Genomic DNA, 12,307 nt, shown 5'->3' with positions numbered 1-12,307 from the left:
AGATGATCATGTGATTTTTGTCCTTCAACCCGTTTATGTAATGTATTACATTTATAGATTTGCGTATGTTGAACCATCCCTGCATCTCTGGGATAAAGCCTACTTGGTCAGGGTGAATGATCTTTTTGATATACTCTTGTATTCTGTTTGCCAATATTTTGTTGAGAATTTTTGCATCTATGTTCATGAGGGAGATTGGTCTGTAATTTTCTTTTTTTGTTCTATCTTTGCCTGGTTTTGGTATCAGGGTGATGCTGGCCTCATAGAAGGAGTTTGGTAGAATTCCTTCTTTTTCTATTTCCTGGAAAAGCTTAAGAAGCAATGGTGTTAGCTCTTCCTTAAAAGTCTGGTAAAATTCAGCAGTGAATCCATCCGGGCCTGGGCTTTTTTTAGTTGGGAGATTATTGATAACTGTTTGGATCTCCATGTTTGTTATAGGTCTATTTAAGTGATTAATCTCATTTTGATTTAATTTAGGTAGGTCATATAGATCAAGGAAATCATCCATTTCTTTCAGATTTTCATACTTTGAGGAGTATATGCTTTTATAGTATGTCCCTATGATTTTTTGAATTTCTCTGGAATCTGTTGTGATGTTACCTTGTTCATCTCTGATTTTATTAATTTGTGTCTCTTCTCTCTTTCTTTTGGTCAGATTTGCTAAGGGTTTATCAATCTTGTTTATCCTTTCAAAGAACCAACTCTTTGTTTCATTAATTCTTTGGATTGTTCTTTTTGTTTCTATTTCATTAATTTCTGCCCTAATCTTTATTATTTCTTCCCGTCTACTAATTTTTGGTTTGCCTTGTTCTTCTTTTTCCAAGGCTTTAAGGCGAAGCATTAGGTCGTTTACTTGCGACCTCTCTAATTTCTTAATATAGGCACTTAAGGCTATAAATTTACCTCTTAGAACTGCCTTCATTGTGTCCCAGAGATTTTGGTATGTTGTGTTCTCATTATCATTTGACTCTATAAATTTTTTGATTTCCTTTTTGATTTCTTCATTGACCCACTCATCATTTAGTAGTGTATTGTTTAGTTTCCATGATTTTGTATATGCTCTATAGCCTTTCTTGCTACTGATTTGTAGTTTAATTCCATTGTGGTCAGATAGAATGCAAGGAATTATTTCAATTTTCCTGAATTTGTTAAGATTTGCTTTGTGTCCTAATATATGGTCTATCTTAGAGAATGTTCCATGTGCTGCTGAAAAGAATGTATATTCTGCAGCCTTTGGATGAAATGTCCTGTATATATCTGTTAGGTCCATTCCTTCTATGACCTCATTTAGTCCAGATGCCTCTCTGTTTATTCTTTCCCTGGATGACCTGTCAATTGATGAGAGTGGGGTGTTAAAGTCACCCACCACCACTGTGTTTGCAAGATATTCAGGACACTATGAAAAGATCCAATATAAGAATTCAGGGCATAGTAGAAGGAGAAGAACTCCACTCCAGAGGCATAGTAGGCATTTTCAACAAAATCATAGAGGAAAATTTCCCCCAAATTGGGAAAGAGGTGCCAATACAGATACAGGAAGCCTTTAGAACCCCAGCCAGACAAAACCCAGAAAGAACCTCTCCTCGCCATATTATAATCAAACTTCCAAACACACACACCAAAGAAAAAATATTGAAAGCAGTTAGAGAGAAAAATCAAGTTACCTACAAAAGCAAGCCCATCAGAATTACAGCAGATTATTCAACACAAACTTTTAAAGCCAGAAGGGCTTGTAGTGATATATTCCAAGTTCTGAAAGATAACAACTGTCAACCAAGGTTTCTTTATCCTGCAAAGTTATCCATTCAAATAGATGGAGAAATAAAGACATTCCATGACAAAAGCAGGTTAAAGGAGTATTTGAAGACAAAACCAGCTCTACAGAAAATACTTGATAGAATCCTCCATGCTGAAGAAAAGGAAAAGCACACATATAAGGAACCTAGAAAAAACAAGCTATACTCAAATACCAGTTAACAGAAGAGAGCACAGGTAGAACCAGTAACACACACACACACACACAAAAATGGCAAACATAAATACACACCTTTCAATAATATCTCTTAATATCAACGGTCTCAATGCCCCAACGAAAAGACATAGATTTGCAGACTGGGTTAAAAAGCAGTATCCTACAATTTGTTGTCTCCAAGAAACTCACCTTTCTACAAAGGATAGACATTATCTTAGGGTGAAAGGTTGGAAGACGGTGTTTCAAGCAAATGGGCCTAGAAAACAAGCAGGGGTTGCTATCCTAATATCAGACAGGGTAGAATTTAGTCCGACGTTAGTCAAGAAAGATAAGGAAGGTCACTTTATATTGATTAAGGGCACACTCCAACAGGAGGACATTACAATCCTAAACATATATGCACCTAACATGGGGGCTCCCAAATTCGTCAAACAAACACTATTAGAACTAAGGTCACAGATAACACAGCGAGCTTTTGATTAGAGAGAACTACAAGGTTTCCTAAAAGAATGACAGATTTCTGTCAGAGTACTTGTTGACCCACCAAAGGTTAGTGGTAAGACCCTAATGCTGAAGACACCATATGCAGCTGACATGTAAAATGGAACGGCATGGCTGGAAGCAAGGAGAGAGTCAGTCCCCAGACAGTCAGAGCATCTAGTGCCAGAAGGTGCTACATGGGTGACTGGGGGAAATGACCAATTATCTGTCCAAGCAACTCATGGTCTAACCTACTTAACAACAAATAACCTGTTGTGATGCTCACACATGTGCAATAGTGGTGCATAGTCATGGTGGGAAACCAACTGCTATGGATTTGGCTAACTGATCCACACAGTGGAACGGAACCCACAGCTGGAGCTGGGAAACAAGTCAGAACCATATCCAAAAATAAGCCTGCTCTCCATTATCAAGCTACCACCAATCGTGGGCTATCAGAGGTAGTGCACCTATTAAATTCTCTCTCTCTCTCTCTAAAAAAAAAGGGGGGTTATCCCATTTATCTGGTGCTAATTTTACTTTCCATTGCAGAATCTGTACCTCTTTTTCAGATAGACTCAGATCCTAAGGAGAGAACCACCCTATCATACCTCAAAAGGGCCCCAGCTGAAATTAAGAAAAATTGGTGAAACAAGCAAGGGTGCTGCTTTCTTGGTGAACCTGATACCAGCACAAGGGTGAAGGAGATCAACACATAGAACAATCAACTCCTACAAAATCAGATATCCAGAGACACAGAGGCTCTCAAGAGCTCATTGCTGAAACAGACCTAAAATGAACCCAGCATGGAGCAGGGAAATTTGCAGAAGAGGGGTTTGGAAAGAATGTCAGAGCCACACTTGGGTCATGATACATAGAGACATTTCCTCCTACCCATAACTGATGGCTAACCCCACAATGCATGACCTATATACTCAACAAGGAGGGTCCCTGTGGAGAGGGGAGGACAGGGAGAAGGCTAACAATGGTACCAACTTGACTGTGTTCACTGAGTACAAAACTAATAAAAAAAGATAGATTATTAAATTGTCAAAAAGGTATTGCTGGGCGTGGTGGTGCACACCTTTAATCCCAGCACTCGGGAGGCAGAGGTAGGAGGATCACCGAGAGTTCGAGGCCACCCTGAGACTACATAGTGAATTCCAGGTCAGCCTGAGCCAGAGTGAGACCCTACCTCAAAAAAAAAAAAAAAAAAAGGTATTGATATAATTTAAGTTGCTGCATTATAAAAATAATATTCTGGAAATTTAAAGCTACCATTGTTTATTATTTCTGTTTTTTTTTTTTTTGTATTTCATTTATTTATTTGAGATGGAAAAAGTGAGGAAAATAGAGAAAATGGGAGCAACAGGACTTCTAGCCACTGCAAATCAAATCCACCTTGTGCCATCTTGTGCATCTGGATTAGTATGGGGAATTGAACCAGAGTTCTTAGGCTTTACATGAAAACACCTTAACCACTGAGCAATCTCTCCAGCTCTTTATAAAATGTTTCTAAATGAATACATTTTATTATTTCTTCATTTATTTGAGGGAGGCAAGGAAGGAGGGAGGGAGAGAGAGAGAGTAGACACACCAAATTTTTCTGCTGCAAACATCAGACATATATGCCACTTTGTGCTTCTGGCTAGATGTAACTACAGGAGCATTGCACCCAGAGCCAGCAGTCATTAAAAGAAGGTGGTTTTAACCACTCAGCCCTCTCTCCAGCCCCTTTGTGGTATTATTTGAAATTTGATTTATTCATTTATTTATTGGTTTTTGTTCTGCGATAGGGTCTGGCCTGGAGCTCACTGTTATGTAGGACACTGGCTGTAAACTCTTGGCAAGCCTCATGCCTCAGCTTGCTGACTGCTGGGATTACAGACATTGAGTCACAAAACTATCTTAAACTTGGGCTGGAGAGATGGCTTAGCGGTTAAGCGCTTGCCTGTGAAACCTAAGGACCCCGGTTCGAGGCTCAGTTCCCCAGGTCCCACGTTAGCCAGATGCACAAGGGGGTGCACGCATCTGGAGTTCGTTTGCAGAGGCTGGAAGCCCTGGTGCACCCATTCTCTCTCCCTCTACCTGTCTTTCTCTCTGTGTCTGTCACTCTCAAATAAATAAATAAAAATTAAAAAAAAAAACTATCTTAAACTTAAATTAAATTCTTCTATGTAGATGCCATTTTCTTCAGTGCTGCTGTTACTATTTTCTTTTTACTAACAAACACTTTTGATTCTATTCCTTTGTCAATCTCTTAAGTAGGATTTCTCTATCAGGATTTCACTCCCAAGTCCCACTTGTCTGCCTGCAGCTATCAAACTTCTTTCATGGAATAAAGTACTCAAAATAGCATAATCACCACCTCAGATATTTCTGACTATATTTTTCTTGTATCCATTGTCTTTTCAACTACTCTGTTCTGCAAAGTTGAAGTTAGCTTTACTCAATTTCTGACTTCTGTCCACAGAGCTTGACAAGGAGCAGCAATGTGATTGGTGGGATGTTTTTCCCAACCCCACCAATATTCCTCAGGACAGTGAAACAAATCAATTTCTGCAGATTTTTGCAACATCATAATGCATTGTGCACATGAATATGATGTTTATAAGCAAGGATATATGCTATCACAGAGACTACAGGCAAGGACTGAATCAGAAAAGAAAAATCAGAAAGCATTGTGAATCATTGTAAATTTACTCCTGAAAGGAACATGTATAGCTAAGTAAACATGCTCTTAGCATACTCTATAACTCAGTTTCCTCAGCTAACTTTCACTTATAAAATATTTATTTATGATAAGCAATAAATATACAAGTAAAATCTAGGCACCTAAAAATCAGAAATAGCTATGAGGGCCAATCATGGTGGTGCATGCCTTTAATCCCAGCACTTGGGAGGTAGAGGTAGAAGGATCACCTGAGTTCCAGGACACCCTGAGAATATATAGTGAACTCCAGGTTAGCCTGAGCTAGAGTGAGACCCTACATCAAAAAAAAGAGACATCTATGGTATATGTTTGGAAAATATTTAGAAAATTGACTAAGAAAACATTTGGAGGGAAGTTAATTACCTGTAAATCATACAAAAATAACTGCCTCATAAGAATAAATTTAGACCATGTGTTTGAAAATATAATTATTGATTTAAATTCCTTTAATGATATCATCCAGAATGGACAATGTATATCATACTTGCCTTAAACTTCACTAGGCATAGCACATTCTAAGTTAAACAAAATAAGGAAAGTTAATACTTTATATTCAGCAAGTTGTTTTGATACGTGTAACTTTCTTTTGAGATTTTCATAAAGTAAAATAATTATGCTTATTATTTTCATGTATTTAACATAAGAGAACATGTATAATTAAAATCAAATGTAGTAAATAAAATACTATTATGCCAAAATTAAACTGAAAATATTATGAAGTTATGGAACTATATGACATAGAGTATCATCCTCTCAATAGTAGACACTGCAAGGAGAATATTTCAGTCTCTAAGCAGTAAATCACTAAATGAAATCTGAGATGTTCAGAAAAAAATCATCTGATTTCAGAGCCTTATTGGGGAACTTCAAAATAATTCAGAAATAATACAGAAAAGGGAAAGCTACCTTCATCCTTCTGTGCTTCTATATCCAACTGCCTGAGACTAGGTATTTTATGAATAACAGCTCTGGAGGTTAAGGTCATGGTCACCACAGCAGCATGATATGTGTGATGACAGCTACTTCCTGTGATTCCAAGATGGTCCATTTTTGCTGTCTCCCTTGGAAGGATCAAATATGACATATTCACGCAATGAAGATGAACATAAAAAGTTGCTCAAAACTATGAAAGGCTTGTATAAATATCCAAATGCTTCTGTTATGAGGTAGCTTTCCTGCTGTAATAACCTCCTAAAGGTTCCACTTTGCTATTTTATATTGATAGTTATATTTAAACATTAATTTTGATGGAGAAACAAATATCCAAACTATAAAATTATATGATAATGAGAAAAAAATTTTAAGATCTAGCCTGAACTCATGTCTTCTGATGAAAAATATGCCATCATGTCAGAAAAGATGCAATATTTTAGTAAAAATCAAATCACATGAAATCAATAATATGATATACACAATCCTTTATATTTGAGGAAAAATATTAATAGGTATCCTCATAAATTAAATTATCTAGTTTTAGTAAGATGTAGTAAATAATCTTCATTTGATTACCACAACCACTACTCACTAATTCTGTCACTCATCATTCATCTCTGGTGAGAAGAGAATACTAACTCATTTTTTAAAATTTTATAAGAGGATTGCATGTTACATGCAATTTTGGGCATATAACAAACACTAGAAACATAGAATACTCAAATTTGAGGACCATAGCTATATAGCTATAGGGCTTTTGAAGCAATTTTTTTCTGCATTTACAACCATTCTAAACAATTTGTTGAATTAATTGTCCAGATGCTGTTTAGATGATTTGCTAATCACAGAATAATTCAGCATTAGAACCAAAAATAGAGTCCACTTTTTCCAAACTTTCTGCTGAATTGGCCAAGTGTCAACTGTATTATCTGTGTTTTCAAGCAACATATCAAATGAGAAATAAATTTATGGACTGAAAATTATGATCTATTTTTAAACTCTTATAGATAACACCTCAGAATCCATGAGTTAGGTGCCCTTAAGTAGAAGTCAGAGTATGACCTACATTTCTCAGAACTGCCCTCTTAGAATAAATCTCCTGCTTTCATGTATTTATATTTTGCTTTGCCCAGGAAACAAGGTCATCTAAAGTTCACTTGATACATTTTCTCCAGCAATGTGTTAGTTTATGACAAAGCTGGTGTTTATGGGCTTTTGATCTATAGAGTTCCGTTTGTTTATAGAAAACCAAAACTCGTGTTAGGAATACAGATTAAGATAGGGAAAAACTACTTGTGATAGGATAAAAATTAACCATTGGAGCTGAGAACATCACTTACTCAGTAAAGTGCTTCCTTTAGAGGCAGGGCAACCCGATTTTGATGACCAGGTCACAAATACATTATCCCATATGTTGACACACACCTGTAACTCCAGTACTGGGTAGATGGAGGAGACAGCTGAGTCCCTGGGACCTGCTAGCCTAACTAGTGAGAGCTTTGGGCCAAAGAAAGACTCTGTCTCAAAAATATATGTGGATAGCATACCTGAGGAATGACAATCAAGGTTGTCTGCTGCCTCCACCTAAATGCATGTGAAAGCACACCTGCTCGCACATGTTCCCATGTGCATATAATCTGTGTACATGAATATGACACAGATAGAGAAACTAAAACCACAACTCCAAAACACCTAGATTTACCTTCAGGACTGGAAATAACCCTTTGCAAAAACAACATCAAATTGAATTATGATAAATAATTTTACATACTTTACAGTGGTTAAAAACTTTGCTACCATTTGAAACATAATCTCATATATCTCAGACATTACTCTGAAGCCAATGATTCTCTTGCCCTCATCCTTCCACCTCTGAGTATTGAGACAAATGTCTGGTTTTATGGTGTGCTTGAGATCCAAACCCAGAGCTTCCTATATGCTGGACAAGCCCTCTTCCAAATAAGCTTCATCATAAACAAATATTGCAACTTTAAATTGAATTTCACACCTTTAGTATTTAGCAAACTTCATGGTACTTTCAATATGTTATTTAAACCTTCTTTTGTTTCCCTTTTATCTAATCTAAATGATGATCATAAGAATTGATATCCTTTCTTCTGCAAAGGTCTCTTTTTTTTGAAATATCTTTGAACCCACTTCTTTCTGTGGTAAAGTGTCTTTCTTGCTTGAGCTCACTTGAAAGACACTCACTTATATTAAGGAGTTAGTTAACCCCTTACTTATTAAAGCACAGAAGTCACACTGGGAGTATTTAATCAAATTTTATATGATTTCTTCTCGAATCATTTAGATTTTTTCATTTCTCACTATAGCATCAAATGAAAAACTTGCAACATTTAATGAAAGAAAGAGAAAGACAAATTACCAGTCTGTAAATATAATATCTAAAAACTATAATATTAATTTAGATATCAAAATATAAACTGTAACATTGAATGATAGAATTTATGAGGCATATACAGTAACAATTAGTAAAAATTAACCTTGTGCTAGAAAGTTATAATGCCTGTCACATGTTATGAATTGTTTTTGATAATGGTAAAAAATAAAATAAATATTGGAGAGTAGGCTTGTGTTTGGGTATGGTTCTGACTTGTTTCCCAGCTCCAGCTATGGTTCTAGTACCATTGAGGAGATCAGTTAGCCAAATCAAGAGCAGTTGGTTCCGCACCATGGCTGTGTACCACTATTGTACTTGTGTGGGCATCACATCAGGTTATTTGTTGCTAATTAGGTTAAACAATGTGTTGCTTGGACAGATCTTGGTCATTTCCCCCAGTCGCCCATATAGCACCTTCTGGCACTAGACACGCTGACTGTCTGGGGACTGACTCTCTCCTGGCTTCCAGCCATGCCATTCCATTTTATGTGTCAGCTGTGTATGGAGTCTTCAGCAATACGGTCTTACCACTGGCCTTTGGTGGGTCATCAAGTACTCTGACAGAAGTCTGTCATTGTTTTGGGAAACCTTGTAGGTTTCTCTGATCAAAAGCTCATTGTAGAGGGTAGCCCCAAGCTGGAAGTGGGGGTTACAGGTCAGTGCCCACTAAGAAATTGAGGAAAAACATAACTAATATACAAGAGTTAGAGAGGAGAGAGAGAGAGGGGAGAGGGGGAGAGGGAGGGAGGGAAGATGTAGATGATTTAGGTTAGTCTTGATCCTACCCTCTCCAGGGTCTTGTGGTTCAGGTGTTTCCTGTAAGGGTCTAGTGAAGGTTCAGCCATTTGGTCTGTCTTTTAGGAAGTAGAATTTTATGGTACCATTGCTGTTTGGGTCCAGATTACTGTTTTCCACCCTTCCATGCCCTCCCCACTCTCCCCATCCATCCTATTGTCTAGTCCATGAGGTGCTTGCTGGGTATGTAAGGTACCTTGGGTAGATTCAGGTTAGGTGTTGTAGATGAGTGAGACAAGCTGCCATCAATCATGGGGTACAAGAGGGCCTACACCTATCAAACTCTCTATCAAAAAAGTAAGTGTTATCTCAATTTGCCAGGTGCTAACTTACTCTCCGTTGGAGAATCTGCTTCTCTTTTTCAGATAGATGCAGATCCTAAGAAGAGAGCTGCCCCAACATACCTCAAAAGGGGCCCAACTGAAACTAAGGACAATTGGCGAAACAATTTTTTCCTGTGAACCCGATACCAGCACAAAAGGGAAGGAGATCAACACAGAGAAAAATCAACTCCTACCAAATTAGAAAGCCAGAGCCTCAGAGGCCCCCAACACCTCAGCACTGAAGCAGACCAAAAATGAACCCAACATGGCTCAGGGAAATTTTGCGAAAGAGGGGACGGAAAGAATGTCAGAGTCACATGTTCGGTCATGATTTGCAGAGACATTTATCATACCAATAACTGTGGGCTAACTCCACAATGCACGACCCATTTACATCAACAAGGAGGGTCCAATGGGAGGGGGTAGATCATAGATGAGCCTAAACAATGGTACTAAACTGCCTGTATTTGCTGAAAAGAAAACTAATAAATTAAATTTAAAAAAATAAATAAAATAAAATAAATAAAAATGTGACCAAAATCTGAACAAATTAATAAAGAAAAAAATGTCAAAAATTAGTACACTCTCACAAACAGAAACATAAAAATAAATCCATGAACAAAATAAGGAATATATGTAATGAAAGAGAACTGGAAAAGTAACTTATATGTAACAAGAGTTAAAATCCAATAATGGATAAATTATAATAAGCATGGAAAAATGTGTCAGCAATATTTTCAGATTAACATGTAGAGTTTAAGACAAGTAAATCTTATATTTATGTAAATATTGCTATTTTATATAAAGAAATATTTAATTATAATTACTATCATATCAAATATATAAAGTACATTGTTTCACAAATTGAATAAGATCTTTGAAACCTGAAAACAAATTCTGAAAGACTAATACATTCCTCTCATAATTTTTAAGGCAGTTTAGTTAATATATGCATATACATATATATTTGACTAGCATTATCAAAAACTTTAATAACAGATACATTTGTTCAACTAGAATACAGAATTTTTTAATCATTTACTGTTTTCCTGAATCATTTTTAAGTTATCTTATTTTATACATTATGTAATAAAATTTTATATATATATATATATATATATATATATATATATATATATATATAATTTTGTATACAGGCTACCATAACCGGAAGTAAATGCAGACCAAGTTAATTCTAAATACATGCAATTCAGCAAGAATCTTGAACTGCTAAAAATGAAGTATCAACGTATACATACATATGCAAATATATGCATGTATATATAGACATAAAGAAAGAAATAATGATATAAGAAGGTAAGAACATATGGTAAAGGTATTAAATAAGATAATTGACTTACTAGAGTAAAAGCACAAATAAAATCAAATTACTATAAAAAGCATGATCAATAAAATAAAAATTCCACATTTTTACTTTTATCCATTGTAAAGAAAAAGTAGTCAGGATTGGTTGCATATTGCATAATTTATCTATCAAGAAAACCAAAAACAATCAATTGAAATATTTCATAATTAATAATATTTTCCTATAAGAGAAATTTATTAAATGCATATTGCAAATCATTAGCATTTTAAAATCAGTTGTTAATGGCTATAAACTTCAAGTAAGAATACCAGTTAGCAAGAACTAGTTTAGCAATAACTATGATAAATATTGACATAAATGCCATAAAAGTACAAAGCTGTACAGATATAGTTATAAATATTTTAAATATTTATATTTAAATGACTAATTTAAAGTTTTATATGTGAAAGTGTACATTCACTATATATAATCATGCATATATATATATATATATATATAATTTAAAATTTATATATATATATAAAATCATACAATATATAAAAATAATACATATAATTATTGTGGTTTGATTCAGCTGTCCCCATAAGCTTATGTGTTCTGAATGCTAAGTCCCTAGCTGGTGGCAATTTGGGAATTGGAGCTCCCAGGAGGCAGTGTATTATTGGGAGCAGGCTTATGGGTGTTATAGCTAACTTCCCATTGCCAGTGTTTGGCACATTCTCCTGCTGTTGTTGTTCACCTGATGTTGTCCAGGAGGTGATGTCCACCCTCTGCTCATACCACTGTTTACCCCTGACATCATGGAGCTTCCCCTGGAGTCTGTAAGCCAAAATAAACCCTTTCCTCCCACAGGGTGCTCTTGGTTGGTTGTTTTCTGCCAGCAGTGTGAGGCTGACTGCAACAGTAATGTGGATGTGGATGTTCATAAATATGTTTTTTTCTTGAGATTTATGGACTTTAAGAGAAGGAAAGAATGCAGAGCTCCTGTACAACAAGAGGGTTCTCAAGTAGAAAATCCATATCTTTTTAAGATCTGGTGTCACTTTCTAACTTTTACTGTCTGAGCTATTACAATCCACTTGTTTCAAGCTCCTAGATACTGGGAATACATAAATGCGCCATTACAGTATGACTTGCTGAAATAGGGTGTTTACAACTAACATTTCTTATTACAAACTGAGAATGTCAAACAATCTTCATAATTTTTTACTTATCTTGATATTTTGATTGTTCCAGTATGAAAATACTACCAATGATGCATAAGCATTGTGTATAGGCTGTTGTGTGAATGCACTTCATTTCTTCAGGGTAAATGTGCAGAAGTGTAGTTGCTGAATTATTGGAAATTTCGTGCTCTAATTTT

Source organism: Jaculus jaculus, chromosome 1 (genome assembly GCF_020740685.1).
Source record: "Jaculus jaculus isolate mJacJac1 chromosome 1, mJacJac1.mat.Y.cur, whole genome shotgun sequence".
NCBI lineage: Eukaryota > Metazoa > Chordata > Mammalia > Rodentia > Dipodidae > Jaculus > Jaculus jaculus.
Note: the sequence above shows the minus strand (reverse complement) of the source record.